Here is a 15,733-nt window from a genome sequence, read left to right as displayed (position 1 = left end):
TGTCCTCATGTATCGGGGGGTGAGGCCCCGTGATTGGGCTCAGGGGTCTTCCCCATCCCTCAGACACAGGGTCCTGACAGCGATCACTAGAGGTCTTCTTCACTACTGTGTAATCCTGGTTATGGAGAGACACAGTAAGAAATCTCACTCCAGACATTTCCAGAGTCCTCACCTCTCCAGTTCTGTCCATCCGTTATTCCCATAGATAAGAATGATGTAATGTGACGTCATCAGAATCTCTCACCTCTCCAGTAAGCCGGAAGAGGATCTCTAGGGTGAGGTGTAATATCCTCTCCGCCATCTTGTCCCTGTCCATATCCATCCTTCACGGGGCAATCAGCAGAATTCTCTTCTATAGAAGATCTCCACTGAGAGGATCCGATATTGTAGGGACCTGAATGGGGAGAAGATGATGATGTAACATCATAAAGAATCCGCTGTAATAATACAATTACTGGAGAGAATAAGGGGAAACATATAATGAGAATATTCTGGGGGAACATTATACTATGTGAGGGCAGAAAGGGGCCGAGGACTGAGGGCAGAAAGGGGCCGAGGACCGAGGGCAGAAAGGGGCCGAGGACCGAAAGGGGCTGGGGACTGAGGGCAGAAAGGGGCCGAGGACCGAAAGGGGCTGGGGACTGAGGGCAGAAAGGGGCCGAGGACCGAGGGCAGAAAGGGGCCGAGGACCGAGGGCAGAAAGGGGCCGAGGACTGAGGGCAGAAAGGGACCGAGGACTGAGGGCAGAAAGGGGCCGAGGACCGAGGGCAGAAAGGGGCCGAGGACTGAGGGCAGAAAGGGACCGAGGACTGAGGGCAGAAAGGGGCCGAGGACTGAGGGCAGAAAGGGGCCGAGGACTGAGGGCAGAAAGGGGCCGAGGACTGAGGGCAGACGGGTTTCCTCACTTCCGGCCTCTCATAGTTGGGGCGTCTGTATCTATCAGAGGAAAAGGAACAAAAACCTCACGATTCATAGAAATCAGCGAGAGAAAAACACCAAGAAAGTCTCAGAGCTGAAGGGGTTAATGTCGCCTGCCCCAGTAATGGGGAATCTCCACACACCTCCTCCTGCAGAGCCGCACACTAGATATATGGCTGCTCTGTGCTTCCAGGACCTGTGATGATGTCACATGGAGGGGAGGAGTCAGGGGTCACATGATCAGCTCCTCAGTGTATTAGTGATGGGCAGTCCGGCTCATTCGGCTCGGCTCACCAAAAAGAATCGGCTCTTTCGGCTCAAAAAACGGCTCTTTTTTTTAAAAAACCCCTCTGCTACACCTTGTGGTGATGCAGAACCTCCCCTGTACATTGGGAACCTCATTCTACACCCTTGTATGTATCTAGTGAAGCAGTAAAAACAGTTTTTAGCATTATTGTTTCCGTTTCCTCAGATTGTCAGCTCTTCTGGACAGGGCCCTCGCTCCTCTTTTATGTGGTGTTTTTTGTACATGTCCTTTCTACATTAGTCAGTGCTCTGATATGTGTCGCTCCTACAAAAGATTATAATTCCTGAAAATAAAGGCGAGTTGCAATTACTGTGCTGCCTGTCACTATATGTGCAACACACACACACACTGTACATACTGAACACAAAGGACACACATACATACACACATTGTACACACATACTGTACATACTGAACACAAAGGACACACATACATACACACATTGTACACACATACTGTACATACTGAACACAAAGGACACACATACATACACACATTGTACACACACACTGTACATACTGAACACAAAGGACACACATACACAAATTGTACACACACACTGTACATACTGAACACAAAGGACACACATACTGTACATACTGAACACAAAGGACACACATACATACACACATTGTACACACATACTGTACATACTGAACACAAAGGACACACATACATACACACATTGTACACACACACTGTACATACTGAACACAAAGGACACACATATACACATTGTACACACACACTGTACATACTGAACACAAAGGACACACATACTGTACATACTGAACACAATGTGTGTATGTATGTGTGTACAATGTGTGTATGTGTGTCCTTTGTGTTCAGTATGTACAGTGTGTGTGTACAATGTGTGTATGTATGTGTGTCCTTTGTGTACAGTATGTGTGTACAATGTGTGTCCTTTGTGTTCAGTATGTACAGTGTGTGTGTACGTGTGTATGTATGTGTGTCCTTTGTGTTCAGTATGTACAGTATGTGTGTACAAAGGACACACATACATACACACATTGTACACACACACTGTACATACTGAACACAAAGGACACACATACACACATTGTACACACATACTGTACATACTGAACACAAAGGACACACATACATACACACATTGTACACACATACTGTACATACTGAACACAAAGGACACACATACACACATTGTACACACATACTGTACATACTGAACACAAAGGACACACATACACACATTGTACACACATACTGTACATACTGAACACAAAGGACACACATACACACACACATTGTACACACACACTGTACATACTGAACACAAAGGACACACATACATACACACATTGTACACACACACTGTATATACTGAACACAAAGGACACACATACACACATTGTACACACACATACTGTACATACTGAACACAAAGGACACACATACATACACACACATTGTACACACACACTGTACATACTGAACACAAAGGACACACATACATACACACATTGTACACACACACTGTATATACTGAACACAAAGGACACACATACACACATTGTACACACACATACTGTACATACTGAACACAAAGGACACACATACATACACACATTGTACACACATACTGTACATACTGAACACAAAGGACACACATACACACATTGTACACACATACTGTACATACTGAACACAAAGGACACACATACACACATTGTACACACATACTGTACATACTGAACACAAAGGACACACATACACACATTGTACACACATACTGTACATACTGAACACAAAGGACACACATACACACACACACATTGTACACACACACTGTACATACTGAACACAAAGGACACACATACATACACACATTGTACACACACACTGTACATACTGAACACAAAGGACACACATACACACACATTGTACACACACACTGTACATACTGAACACAAAGGACACACATACATACACACACACATTGTACACACATACTGTACGCACACCAACATATGGAAGCATAGGATACTGAATAGCAAAATCAGTTTATTTCAACACAACCTGGAACAGAAATGTTTAAATGCTAACATAGCATGGGTCCAACTTCTGCTGGTGGTGCACAGCACTACAAATCCCAGCAAGTGGAACACAATATGGCAATGCAACACTAGTTACATACCAACTTTTTTAACAGTTAAGTGACAATAAATGTCATTGAGGTAGTATTGCACATAAAACAAATGTATAGAGGTTGTGTGCAGATGTCAGATCTATTTACATCTAAAAATACCAGGATTTGTAACAGAAATAGAAAAAAAGTCTTAACTGCGAGAATTGTGACACCACAACGCCACAGACACATGCATATAGAGGCTAATGAATATGTTGTATGTAGTCACCAAACTAGTAAAAAAAATATCAATTGTGGTCACAAAAAAAAATAACACACACGCACAGACACACACACACACACACACACACACACACACACACACATATGCGCACAGACACACACACACACACACATGCACACACACACATGCACAGACACACACACACACACACACACAGACACTCACACACACACATGCACAGACACACACACACACACACACACACACACACACACACACAGACACTCACACACACACACAGCAGCTTCCACTAAACATTGAAGGAATGGAGACATGGCTTATTATCAATGATTTTCTCGTTTTTATGCCAGAAAAAAAACCTTACAGGGTTAAATGATCATGTCAGGGGTCATCTGTTCTGTGCACACACTGGACACTAAGTGCTGACTTCTATTACTAACTCTATACAATGATTGAAGCTGTATACACTTCTTTACATATGTTTGGTCTAAAATGCTATAACCCAACAAGTGGTCAGGTCTTTACTGTAGTGGTCCTGAACCCTGACTAATACCTAGAGAAGATGGTCATTGTTATCAGCAAACAAGCTGAGCCCTCTCCTCCTACACATTACCATATGTGCCAGTCAAGATCAGAAAACTTAACCCTAGCACATCATTCCCTGGTACTCAATTGTGCCCACTGAACTAAGGAAGAACCACTATGTGTGTATAGCTTTAAGTGTCAGCTCCTGCCCAGAGCTTGTGTTTACTTTACTCTTCTCCTTATCTCCTGATTCCCCCTGAAGCAGAGAAAAAAAAAAAAAAAGCGGCTCTTTATGGCTCGTTCACTTTGATGATTCGGCTCATATCGTTCACTTCAAAGAGCCGGCTCAAAGAATCGGCTCGTTCGCGAACGACACATCACTAGTATGCAGGGCTCTGGATGAGGTGAGGTTTATGTGCGGGGTCAGGAGTAGAGATGACCGGACCTGAACATTAACCCCTTCACCCCCGGCCACTAAACACCTTCCTGACCGGCCATTTCTTGCAGTTCTGACCGGTGTCACTGTATGAGGTTATAGCTCTGGAGCTTCAGCGGATCCCGGAGATTCTGACGTTGTTTTTCCTTGACATATTGCACTTTATGTCAGTGGTAAAATTAGGCCGATATTTTTCACGTTTATGTGTAAAAAAAAAAAAGCTGAACATTTTAAAAATGTCACAATTTTCTGCCCATAAATCCAAGAATTATGTCACACTAAATAGTTAATATACCTACAGTGCCTACAAGTAGTATTCAACCCCCTGCAGATTTAGCAGGTTTACTCATTCGGAATTAACTTGGCATTGTGACATTTGGACTGTAGATCAGCCTGGAAGTGTGAAATGCAGCAAAAAAGAATGTTATTTCTTTATTTTTTATTTAAATGGTGAAAAGTTTATTCAGAGGGTCATTTATTATTCAACCCCTCAAACCACCAGAATTCTGTTTGGTTCCCCTAAAGTATTAAGAAGTATTTCAGGCACAAAGAACAATGAGCTTCACATGTTTGGATTAATTATCTCTTTTTCCAGCCTTTTCTGACTAATTAAGACCCTCCCCAAACTTGTGAACAGCACTCATACTTGGTCAACATGGGAAAGACAAAGGAGCATTCCAAGGCCATCAGAGACAAGATCGTGGAGGGTCACAAGGCTGGCAAGGGGTACAAAACCCTTTCCAAGGAGTTGGGCCTACCTGTCTCCACTGTTGGGAGCATCATCCGGAAGTGGAAGGCTTATGGAACTACTGTTAGCCTTCCACGTCCTGGACAGCCTTTGAAAGTTTCCACCCGTGCCGAGGCCAGGCTTGTCCGAAGAGTCAAGGTTAACCCAAGGACAACAAGAAAGGAGCTCCGGGAAGATCTCGTGGCAGTGGGGACATTGGTTTCAGTCAATACCATAAGTAACGTACTCCACCGCAATGGTCTCCGTTCCAGACGTGCCCGTAAGGTACCTTTACTTTCAAAGCGTCATGTCAAGGCTCGTCTACAGTTTGCTCATGATCACTTGGAGGACTCTGAGACAGACTGGTTCAAGGTTATCTGGTCTGATGAGACCAAGATCGAGATCTTTGGTGCCAACCACACACGTGACGTTTGGAGACTGGATGGCACTGCATACGACCCCAAGAATACCATCCCTACAGTCAAGCATGGTGGTGGCAGCATCATGCTGTGGGGCTGTTTCTCAGCCAAGGGGCCTGGCCATCTGGTCCGCATCCATGGGAAGATGGATAGCACAGCCTACCTGGAGATTTTGGCCAAGAACCTCCGCTCCTCCATCAAGGATCTTAAGATGGGTCGTCATTTCATCTTCCAACAAGACAACGACCCAAAGCACACAGCCAAGAAAACCAAGGCCTGGTTCAAGAGGGAAAGAATCAACGTGTTGCAGTGGCCTAGTCAGTCTCCTGACCTTAACCCAATTGAAAACTTGTGGAAGGAGCTCAAGATTAAAGTCCACATGAGACACCCAAAGAACCTAAATAACGAAGATCTGCATGGAGGAATGGGCCAAGATAACTCCAGAGACCTGTGCCGGCCTGATCAGGTCTTATAAAAGACGATTATTAGCTGTAATTGCAAACAAGGGTTATTCCACAAAATATTAAACCTAGGGGTTGAATAATAATTGACCCACACTTTTATGTTGAAAATTTATTAAAATTTAACTGAGCACCATAACTTGTTGGTTTGTAAGATTTATGCATCTGGTAATAAATCCTGCTCTTGTTTGAAGTTTGCAGGCTCTAACTTATTTGCATCTTATCAAACCTGCTAAATCTGCAGGGGGTTGAATACTACTTGTAGGCACTGTACCTCCCAACCATCCCAGATACAGCGAGACTGTACCGGATTTCAGCGGGTGTCCCGGTGTCACGATCGTGAGGCTTTTGTCCCGTGGCTCCGCCCACCCGCTCTCTCCCCGTCTGACTTTGGCTCTGTGCTGCCGCTGTTATGGGTGGGCGGCAGCAGCACTTTCCTGGATGCTGGCACTTTAAATCGGCACCTGCAGCTCAGCGTGCACTGCTCTCAGCTGGGCTGCTTCTGTACGGAAGTAAATCTGTGGGCGGAGCTACCGAGCAACATGCTGAGCACTGTCCACAGATGCAGAGAGTGGAGGAAGAGGAGCTGCAGCACCAAGGAACGCTGTATGTGACCCCCCCACCTACCCAACCCCCTCCTCACCAGAGCTATATGCCTCCAGTCACCCCCTCACCACATCTGTATGCCCCCCTCACCAAATGTGTATGCCCCCCAGCTTCCCCACCAGATCTATATGCCCCCCCAGCACCCCCAGATCTGTATGCCCCCAGCCCCCTCCCACCAGATATGTATCCCAGCCCCCCCTCATCAGATCTGTATGCCCTAGCAGCCCTCTCCTCACCAGAGCTATATGCCTCCAGCCACCCCCACCTCACCAGATCTGTATGCCCCCAGCCCCCTCACCAGATTTGTATGCCCCCCAGCACCCCACAGCTCTGTATGCCTTCAGCCCCCTCCCACCAGATATGTATCCCAGCCACCCTCACCAGATTTGTATGCTCCAGCCCTCTCACCAGGGCTATATGCCTCCAGCCACCCCCCCCTCACCAGATCTGTATGCCCCCAGCCCCCACACCAGATTTGTATGCCCCCATCCCCCCCATCGGAGCTGTATGTGCCCCCAGACCTGTATAAGCCCCAACACCAGAGCTATATGCCCTTTAGTAATATCTATGCTACCAGTAAAGTGTATTTCACCCAGTAATGTGTATACCCCTTAGTAACGTGTATGCCCCTCAGTGAAAAACACAGACGTTCTTCACTGATGTGTTAAACATGCATATGTCCCTTCATACTCAATGATTCACGGCACACAGTGGTTGTTCATGTGCAATCCATGATACGTAATCCGTACTCCGTGATTGCACATGGACATATACTCACCTGCCCCCGCTCCTGCTCTCCGTGGTGCTGAAGAGTCCCGCGATTCAGCATCCATCTACCGCTCTCTCACCTCTGCAGCTACTTCCGGGCCGGCTCTGGCTGCATAAATGAATATGCATGCCATAATGTGCCGGTCAAGAAGAAGCAGAGAGCAGCTGCCGAACTCGGCATCGCTGGAGAAGGTGAGTTGAAAAAGCTTTTTATTTTAAATGTCCATGTTTTTCTGGTACGTGTTTCACGGATCACACCATAGTGTGGTCTGTGGGACATCAGTGATGCCAGAAAAGAACCAGACATGTTTCTGTGCGGCAATCACGGATACGCATGTACGCCGCACGGACACACGGTCAGTGAAAAATCACTGATGTCTGTGCAGACCCATTGATTATAATGTGTCTGCATAGGTCAGTGATTCTAGTATGTATAAAAACTAGCACGTACATACCAGAATCACGGACATCTGAAACAGGCCTAATATGTATGCCCCCTCAAGTACTGTCTATGCCCCAAGACCCTCCTGTGATGTATATACTATAACCCCAGCCCCTCCTGTGCTGTATATACTGTAGCCCCCAGCCCCTCCTGTGCTGTATATACTGTAGCCCCCAGCCCCTCCTGTGCTGTATATACTGTAGCCCCAGCCCCTCCTGTGCTGTATATACTGTAGCCCCAAGCCCCTCCTGTGCTGTATATACTGTAGCCCCCAGACACTACTGTGCTGTATATACTGTAGCCCCCAGACACTCCTGTGCTGTATATACTGTATATATACAGTGTGTGTGTGTGTATATATGTATATATATATATATATATATATATATATATATATATACAGTTAGGTCCAGAAATATTTGGACAGTGACACAATTTTCGCGAGTTGGGCTCTGCATGCCACCACATTGGATTTGAAATGAAACCTCTACAACAGAATTCAAGCGCAGATTGTAACGTTTAATTTGAAGGTTTGAACAAAAATATCTGATAGAAATTGTAGGAATTGTACACATTTCTTTACAAACACTCCACATTTTAGGAGGTCAAAAGTAATTGGACAAATAAACCAAACCCCAAAAAAAAATTTTTATTTTCAATATTTTGTTGCTAATCCTTTGGAGGCAATCACTGCCTTAAGTCTGGAACCCATGGACATCACCAAACGCTGGGTTTCCTCCTTCTTAATGCTTTTCCAGGCCTTTACAGCCGCAGCCTTCAGGTCTTGCTTGTTTGTGGGTCTTTCCGTCTTAAGTCTGGATTTCAGCAAGTGAAATGCATGCTCAATTGGGTTAAGATCTGGTGATTGACTTGGCCATTGCAGAATGTTCCACTTTTTTGCACTCAAGAACTCATGGGTAGCTTTGGCTGTATGCTTGGGGTCATTGTCCATCTGTACTATGAAGCGCCGTCCGATCAACTTTGTGGCATTTGGCTGAATCTGGGCTGAAAGTATATCCCGGTACACTTCAGAATTCATCCGGCTACTCTTGTCTGCTGTTATGTCATCAATAAACACAAGTGACCCAGTGCCATTGAAAGCCATGCATGCCCATGCCATCACGTTGCCTCCACCATGTTTTACAGAGGATGTGGTGTGCCTTGGATCACGTGCCGTTCCCTTTCTTCTCCAAACTTTTTTCTTCCCATCATTCTGGTACAGGTTGATCTTGGTCTCATCTGTCCATAGAATACTTTTCCAGAACTGAGCTGGCTTCATGAGGTGTTTTTCAGCAAATTTAACTCTGGCCTGTCTATTTTTGGAATTGATGAATGGTTTGCATCTAGATGTGAACCCTTTGTATTTACTTTTATGGAGTCTTCTCTTTACTGTTGACTTAGAGACAGATACACCTACTTCACTGAGAGTGTTCTGGACTTCAGTTGATGTTGTGAACGGGTTCTTCTTCACCAAAGAAAGTATGCGGCGATCATCCACCACTGTTGTCATCCGTGGACGCCCAGGCCTTTTTGAGTTCCCAAGCTCACCAGTCAATTCCTTTTTTCTCAGAATTTACCCGACTGTTGATTTTGCTACTCCAAGCATGTCTGCTATCTCTCTGATGGATTTTTTCTTTTTTTTCAGCCTCAGGATGTTCTGCTTCACCTCAATTGAGAGTTCCTTAGACCGCATGTTGTCTGGTCACAGCAACAGCTTCCAAATGCAAAACCACACACCTGTAATCAACCTCAGACCTTTTAACTACTTCATTGATTACAGGTTAACGAGGGAGACGCCTTCAGAGTTAATTGCAGCCCTTAGAGTCCCTTGTCCAATTACTTTTGGTCCCTTGAAAAAGAGGAGGCTATGCATTACAGAGCTATGATTCCTAAACCCTTTCTCCGATTTGGATGTGAAAACTCTCATATTGCAGCTGGGAGTGTGCACTTTCAGCCCATATTATATATATAATTGTATTTCTGAACATGTTTTTGTAAACAGCTAAAATAACAAAACTTGTGTCACTGTCCAAATATTTCTGGACCTAACTGTATATATATTAGTATATAAAATCCCCATCCTCCCTTGTCATAAGCAGCGGTGTCAGTGTGCACTGTGCGTGGCTATGTCTGTTAAAGTGATGCCAAGTGATCACATGCCGAGGAGGAGCTGGACAGAGACAAGCGGGGTAGGTGAGTGCGGCTGCTGCTTCCCCATATTATTACCTCCAATGTGTGTATATGTATGATGTATATATCTGTGTATGTCAGTGCAGATGACTGTGTATAGATTTGTCTGTTTATATGTATTTTAGGGAATTTGTCTTCAAATATGTACTGTATATGTGCGTATGCCTGTACCCACGATCAGGACTCACTGTGTCCTGGAGGCAGCGGGTCCTGATCTGCGGGGCTGCATGTCTCCTCCGCAGGAGACCACAGCTGCCTGTGCCTACGATCAGGACTCACTGTGTCCTGGAGGCAGCGGGTCCTGACCTGCGGGGCTGCACGTCTCCTCCGCAGGAGACCGCAGCTGCTTGTGCCCACGATCAGGACTCACTGTGTCCTGGAGGCAGCGGGTCCTGACCTGCGCAGGAGAACTCAGCTGCCTGTGTCCACGATCAGCGTTCAGTGCGCTGCGGTCTCCTGCTGTGTTCTCCCTATGGAGGACGCATGCAACTGCAGCAAACAATTGATATGCTGCAGTCTGGAAAGACGCTCTTCAGGTCAGTGTTTGCTGCAGAAAAAACAAGCACAGTGGGCACGGGATTTCTAGAAATCCCTCCACTGTGCTTGTACTGTACAATACAGCGTTTTGGACACAGCAAAAACACGCTACATCCAAAATGCTGCAAACACTGATCGTGGGCACGCAGCCTTAAACAATGTGATCAGCAGTGCTGAAAAGGATTGGATGTGGGCGTGACAGATTGCAAAATGGGTGTGGTTAGGGGGCGTGGCTTAAAATTGCTGCTACGCGTGCCGCATACTTTCTCCCTCTTTTTCATCTTTAAATGTTGGGAGGTATGAATATATAATATTTCCCACTTGTCTACTTTACATCAGCGCAATTTTCAAAAGATAATTTTTTTCATTAGGAAGTTAGAAAGGGTCAAAGTTCATCAGCAATTTCTCATTTTTCCAACAAAATTTACAAAACTATTTTCCTTAGGGACCACATCACATTTGAAGTGACTTTGAGAGACCGAGGTGACAGCAAATACCCAAAAGTGACCCCTTTATAGAAACTGCTCAAAACCACATCCAAGAAGTTTATTAACCGTTTAGGTGCTTCACAGGAACCAAAGCCATGTGGAAGGAGAAAATGAAAATTTTACTTTGTCCAACAAAAATGTTACTTTAGCCATAACATTTTGCAAATTCACAAGGATAATAAGAGAAATTGCACCATACAATTTATTGTGCAATTTCTTCTGAGTACACGATACCTCATATGTTGTGGAAATCAATTGTTTAGGCGCACGGCAGAGGTTGGAAGGTAAGGAGCGCCATTTGAATTTTTGAAAGCAAAATAAGCTGGAATTATTAGCAGGCGCCAAGTTGCGTTTGGAGACCCCCAGAGGTACCTAAACAATGGAGCTCCCCCACAAGTGACCCCATTTTTTAAACTAGACCCCTCAAGCAATTTATCTAGATGCTTCGTGAGCACCTTGAACCGCCTGGGGCTTCACAGATGTTTATGAGGTTGAGGCGTGAAAATAAAAAAATACATTTTTACCACAAAATTGTTACTTTGAACAGGTATTTTTTTTTCACAAGGGTATCAGGACTAAATGCACCATAAAATTTAATATGCAATTTTTCCTGAGTACATAGATACCTCATATGTGGTGGAAATCAAATGTTTGGGTGCATGGCAGGGCTCAGAAGGGAAGGAGTGGCATTTGACTGCAAAATTGGCTGGAATCATTAGCGCACACAATATCACCTTTGGAGAGTCCGTGAACTGCCTAAACATTGGAGCCCCCCCACAAGTGACCCCATTTTGGAAACTACACCTCTCAAGGAATTTATTTAGATGGTTAGTGAGCAACTTGAACGCCCCCAGGTGCTTCACAGAATTTTATAATGTTGAGCTGTGAAAATAAAAAAAAATGCATTTTTAAACTCAAAAATGCGTTAACTCCAAATTTGTCAAATTCACTAGGGTAACACGAGATAATGAACCATACAATTTGTTGTGCAATTTCTTCTGAGTACGCTAGTACCCCAAAAGTGGTTGAAAACTACTTTTTAGACACAATACAAAATAAAGGGAAGGATTGCCATATTGGAGTGCAGATTTAGTTGGAATGGTTTGCGGGTGCCATGTCACATTGGCAGAGTCCCTGAGGTGCCAGAGCAGCAGAAACCCCCCACAAGTGACTCCATTTTACAAACTGCACCCCTCAATGAATTCATCCAGTGGTGCAGTGAGCATATTGCCACTACAGGTGAGTCACAAAATTTTATACTATTGGGCAGTGAGCAAAAAATAATAACATTTTTATCACTAAAATGTTGTTTTAATACCATATGTTCAATTTTCAAAAGAGGAATATGTAAAAAAGACCCCATAATGTGTTATACATTTTCTCCTGAATGTGGAAATACCCCACATGTGACTGTACATTACTGTTTGGATGCACCGCAGGGCTCAGGAGGGAAGGAGCGCCATTTGGTTTTTGGAGCACAGGTTTTCTTAGAACAGTTTGCAGACTCCGTTTGCAGAGCCTCTAAGTGCCAAAACAGAAGAAGTCCCCCTCAAGTGACCAAATTTTGGAAATTACACCCCTCTGGGAATTCATCTATGGGTGTAGTAACGATTTAGTCTCTGGAAAACACCCATGGTGTCAAACGCAGTGAATGTTACAAAATTAAAAATTTTGAATAAGTCCTTGTTGTACCCAGTACATTGTAGTCCCTGTACAGTGTGCTCAGCTCGTGCTTTTGGAAAACTGCAATCCGTACATTTAGGCCGGCTCCCTTCACTATAATAATGCCAAACGTGGATGCTAACTGGTTTAGTCACATTGTGGTGCTCAGAAGAGTGGGGCATTTGGATTTGGGAGCACAGATTTTCCTGGATTTTTTTTTGAGGTGAGGAGACATAGCGTTTTTCCAGAGCCTTTGTGCTACCAGTAGTGTGGAATCCCCTATATTTCCATTAACAGATGTTGGACCTGAGTGGGGACTTGAGTTTTTATGGGTTCACTTGAATGCTCTTTGGTGGCGATTTTGGTACAGAGCATTTTGGATCAGTTCTCATTTATCTTGTGCGCTATGCTGAGCGCATACTTGGGGGTTTCCATCTATATTTCCGAAATACACTATTCAGGTGAAGCCCACAATGGATCCATTCATTAATGAAGCAGCAGAGTTAGGCGGGCTTTGCACACTACGACATTGCAGGTGCGATGTCGGTGGGGTCAAATTGAAAATGACGCACTTCCGGCATCGCATGCGACATCGTAGTGTGTAAAGGCTCGATGATACGATTAATGAGCACAAAAGCGTCGTAATCGTATCATCGGTGCAGCGTCGGCGTAATCCATGATTACGCTGACGTGACAGTCCGATGTTGTTCCTCGCTCCTGCAGCAGCATACATCGCTGTGTGTGAAGCCGCAGGAGCGAGGAACATCTACCGGCGTCACCGCGGCTTCCGTAGGATATGCGGAAGGAAGGAGATGGGCGGGATGTTTACATCCCACTCATCTCCGCCCCTCCGCTCCGATTGGCTGCCTGGCGTGTGACGTCGCTATGACGCCGCACGACCCGCCCCCTTAACAAGGAGGCGGGTCGCCGGCCAGAGCGACGGTCGCAGGACAGGTGAGTCCATGTGAAGCTGCCGTAGCGATAATGTTCGCTACGGCAGCTATCACAAGGAAATCGCTGCTGCGACGGGGGCGGGTACTATCGCGCTCGGCATCGCAGCATCGGCCTGCGATGTCGCAGCGTGCAAAGTACCCCTTACTCTTGACTCCGTTTGGCCTGTGTTCAGTGGTGTCTGTCTTTTCATAGGTGAACAAAGCTGTTGATAACTGCACTTTTGTGCACGCCTAAAAAGAGGCGTAAAAATTTGGACACCACCGGACCACAGGCCAGACGTAAGGTAAAAGTGACTTTCTGACTACAGTGAATTTACGGTTGGGAATTTTTTCTGAATCACGTTTTTCAGAGATTTAGGGTATGTGCCCATGATCCGCAGACGCTGTGTCCTGGACACAGTGTGTCTTTCCCTGTAGAGACGCCAGTGTTCTCTGCAGGAGAACGCAGCTGCCTGCGTCCACTATCAGGATTTGGGGCACTGTGGACTTTCGCTGTTTTCCCAGCGGAGGACACTCACATCTCCGCGGCATAATTTGACAGGATGGGAAGCCACGCGCAATGTCAGTTTCTGCTGCAGAGAAAAGAAGCACAGTGGGCATGGGATTGTTATAAATCCATCCACTGTGCTTGTACTGCACAACACAGCGGTGTGGACACAGCAAAAAACACTGCTATTACTGCTATTTGTGTCCAAAACGCTGCTATTACTGATTGTGGGCACGCACCCTTACCCATAATCCCGGTGCAGGCGCTCAGCGTAAAGCGCAGGATAAATAGGAGCCGCCCTGTACCGCGATCTCTTAGAGGCAGAATGAACAAATCAATAGCGGTTCATACAATGTGAAAGGTTTAAACTCCCCAGCAAAACGTTATCTGACATGGAAAGAGATTAAATCCTTTAATGCAGATATTATTTGCTTTCAAGAATCAAAATACGCCAGGATGAATCACCCACATTTCTCCCACAAGAACTAATATCTAGTCTGCCTTCCAGATAATAACATATATTCATCGGCACCTAATCGACTCAAAAAACAATCTCTTAATCCCCTGTCATGGGGTCCTTCTCCCATATCACACGATCAACAGAGCGAGAGATGGCTGTACAATCCAAAGAGCATTTATGCCAAGCAAATCAAATGGTCCATAACATAATCCACAAAACAGAGGGTAAAATTGTCCAGTAATGGCATAAATGTCCCAGGGATCAGTCACAATCCTCCAGCAGTCCTTTTCCAGGTAAATGGGGTTTTCTCACAGTCTCTCTGGAATGCTGGTTGCAGCCTCAGCTACCCGCTCCCAGAGGATCAATCTTCTTTCTTCAAGTTCCCAACAGACTCACTCAATCTCCCAGGTAAGCAGAGAGTTTACAGTAGGTGGCCCACCTCCTCCCACACCCAGGGACGGAAGCGCCTCAAGAGGCTATAACCTTGCACTGTGGGGATGATTACTTACAAACAATACAATGTAGATAGGAGTACAAATAATGGACAGTGAACAAAGCTTAAAAAAAGCAATCTGTACAGCAAGATACACCTCCCCCATATCCCACCATCACAAAGGGGTTAATACCAGCTTTGTATTCTCAGATGGTACTAAGCCCGAAATTCTTGGTGTCATGCCAAAATAGACATGGTCACCATGAATTTCTAATAAAGATAAAAAAAAAACAACACACAGAAAAATATTTTTATTAGAAATAAAACACCACACTATTAGTGACTCCATCTTTATTGAACTAAAGAACCCCCCCCCCACTCCGCTGTAGTCCTGGGTTGAGGATCCCGCGATATCCAATCCGGATCCAATATCATCTGATCGGTTTGCTGAAAGGCAAAGCAATCAGATGATGTGTCAGGTGTTCAAGGACCTGAATCACCTGACACATCAGCTGATTGTATAAAAGCCTTTTAGACA

At 45.1% G+C, this 15,733-nt stretch overlaps 1 protein-coding gene across 1 annotated transcript in view; it reads right to left on the bottom strand.

The window, feature by feature from the left end:
* Nucleotides 1–15,733, bottom strand: part of LOC142312985 (uncharacterized) — a 140,146-nt gene that overhangs the window by 7,841 nt on the left and 116,572 nt on the right.

Source organism: Anomaloglossus baeobatrachus, chromosome 5, assembly GCF_048569485.1.
Source record: "Anomaloglossus baeobatrachus isolate aAnoBae1 chromosome 5, aAnoBae1.hap1, whole genome shotgun sequence".
Classification (NCBI taxonomy): domain Eukaryota; kingdom Metazoa; phylum Chordata; class Amphibia; order Anura; family Aromobatidae; genus Anomaloglossus; species Anomaloglossus baeobatrachus.
Note: the sequence above shows the minus strand (reverse complement) of the source record. Positions and strands in the feature narration are given on the sequence as shown.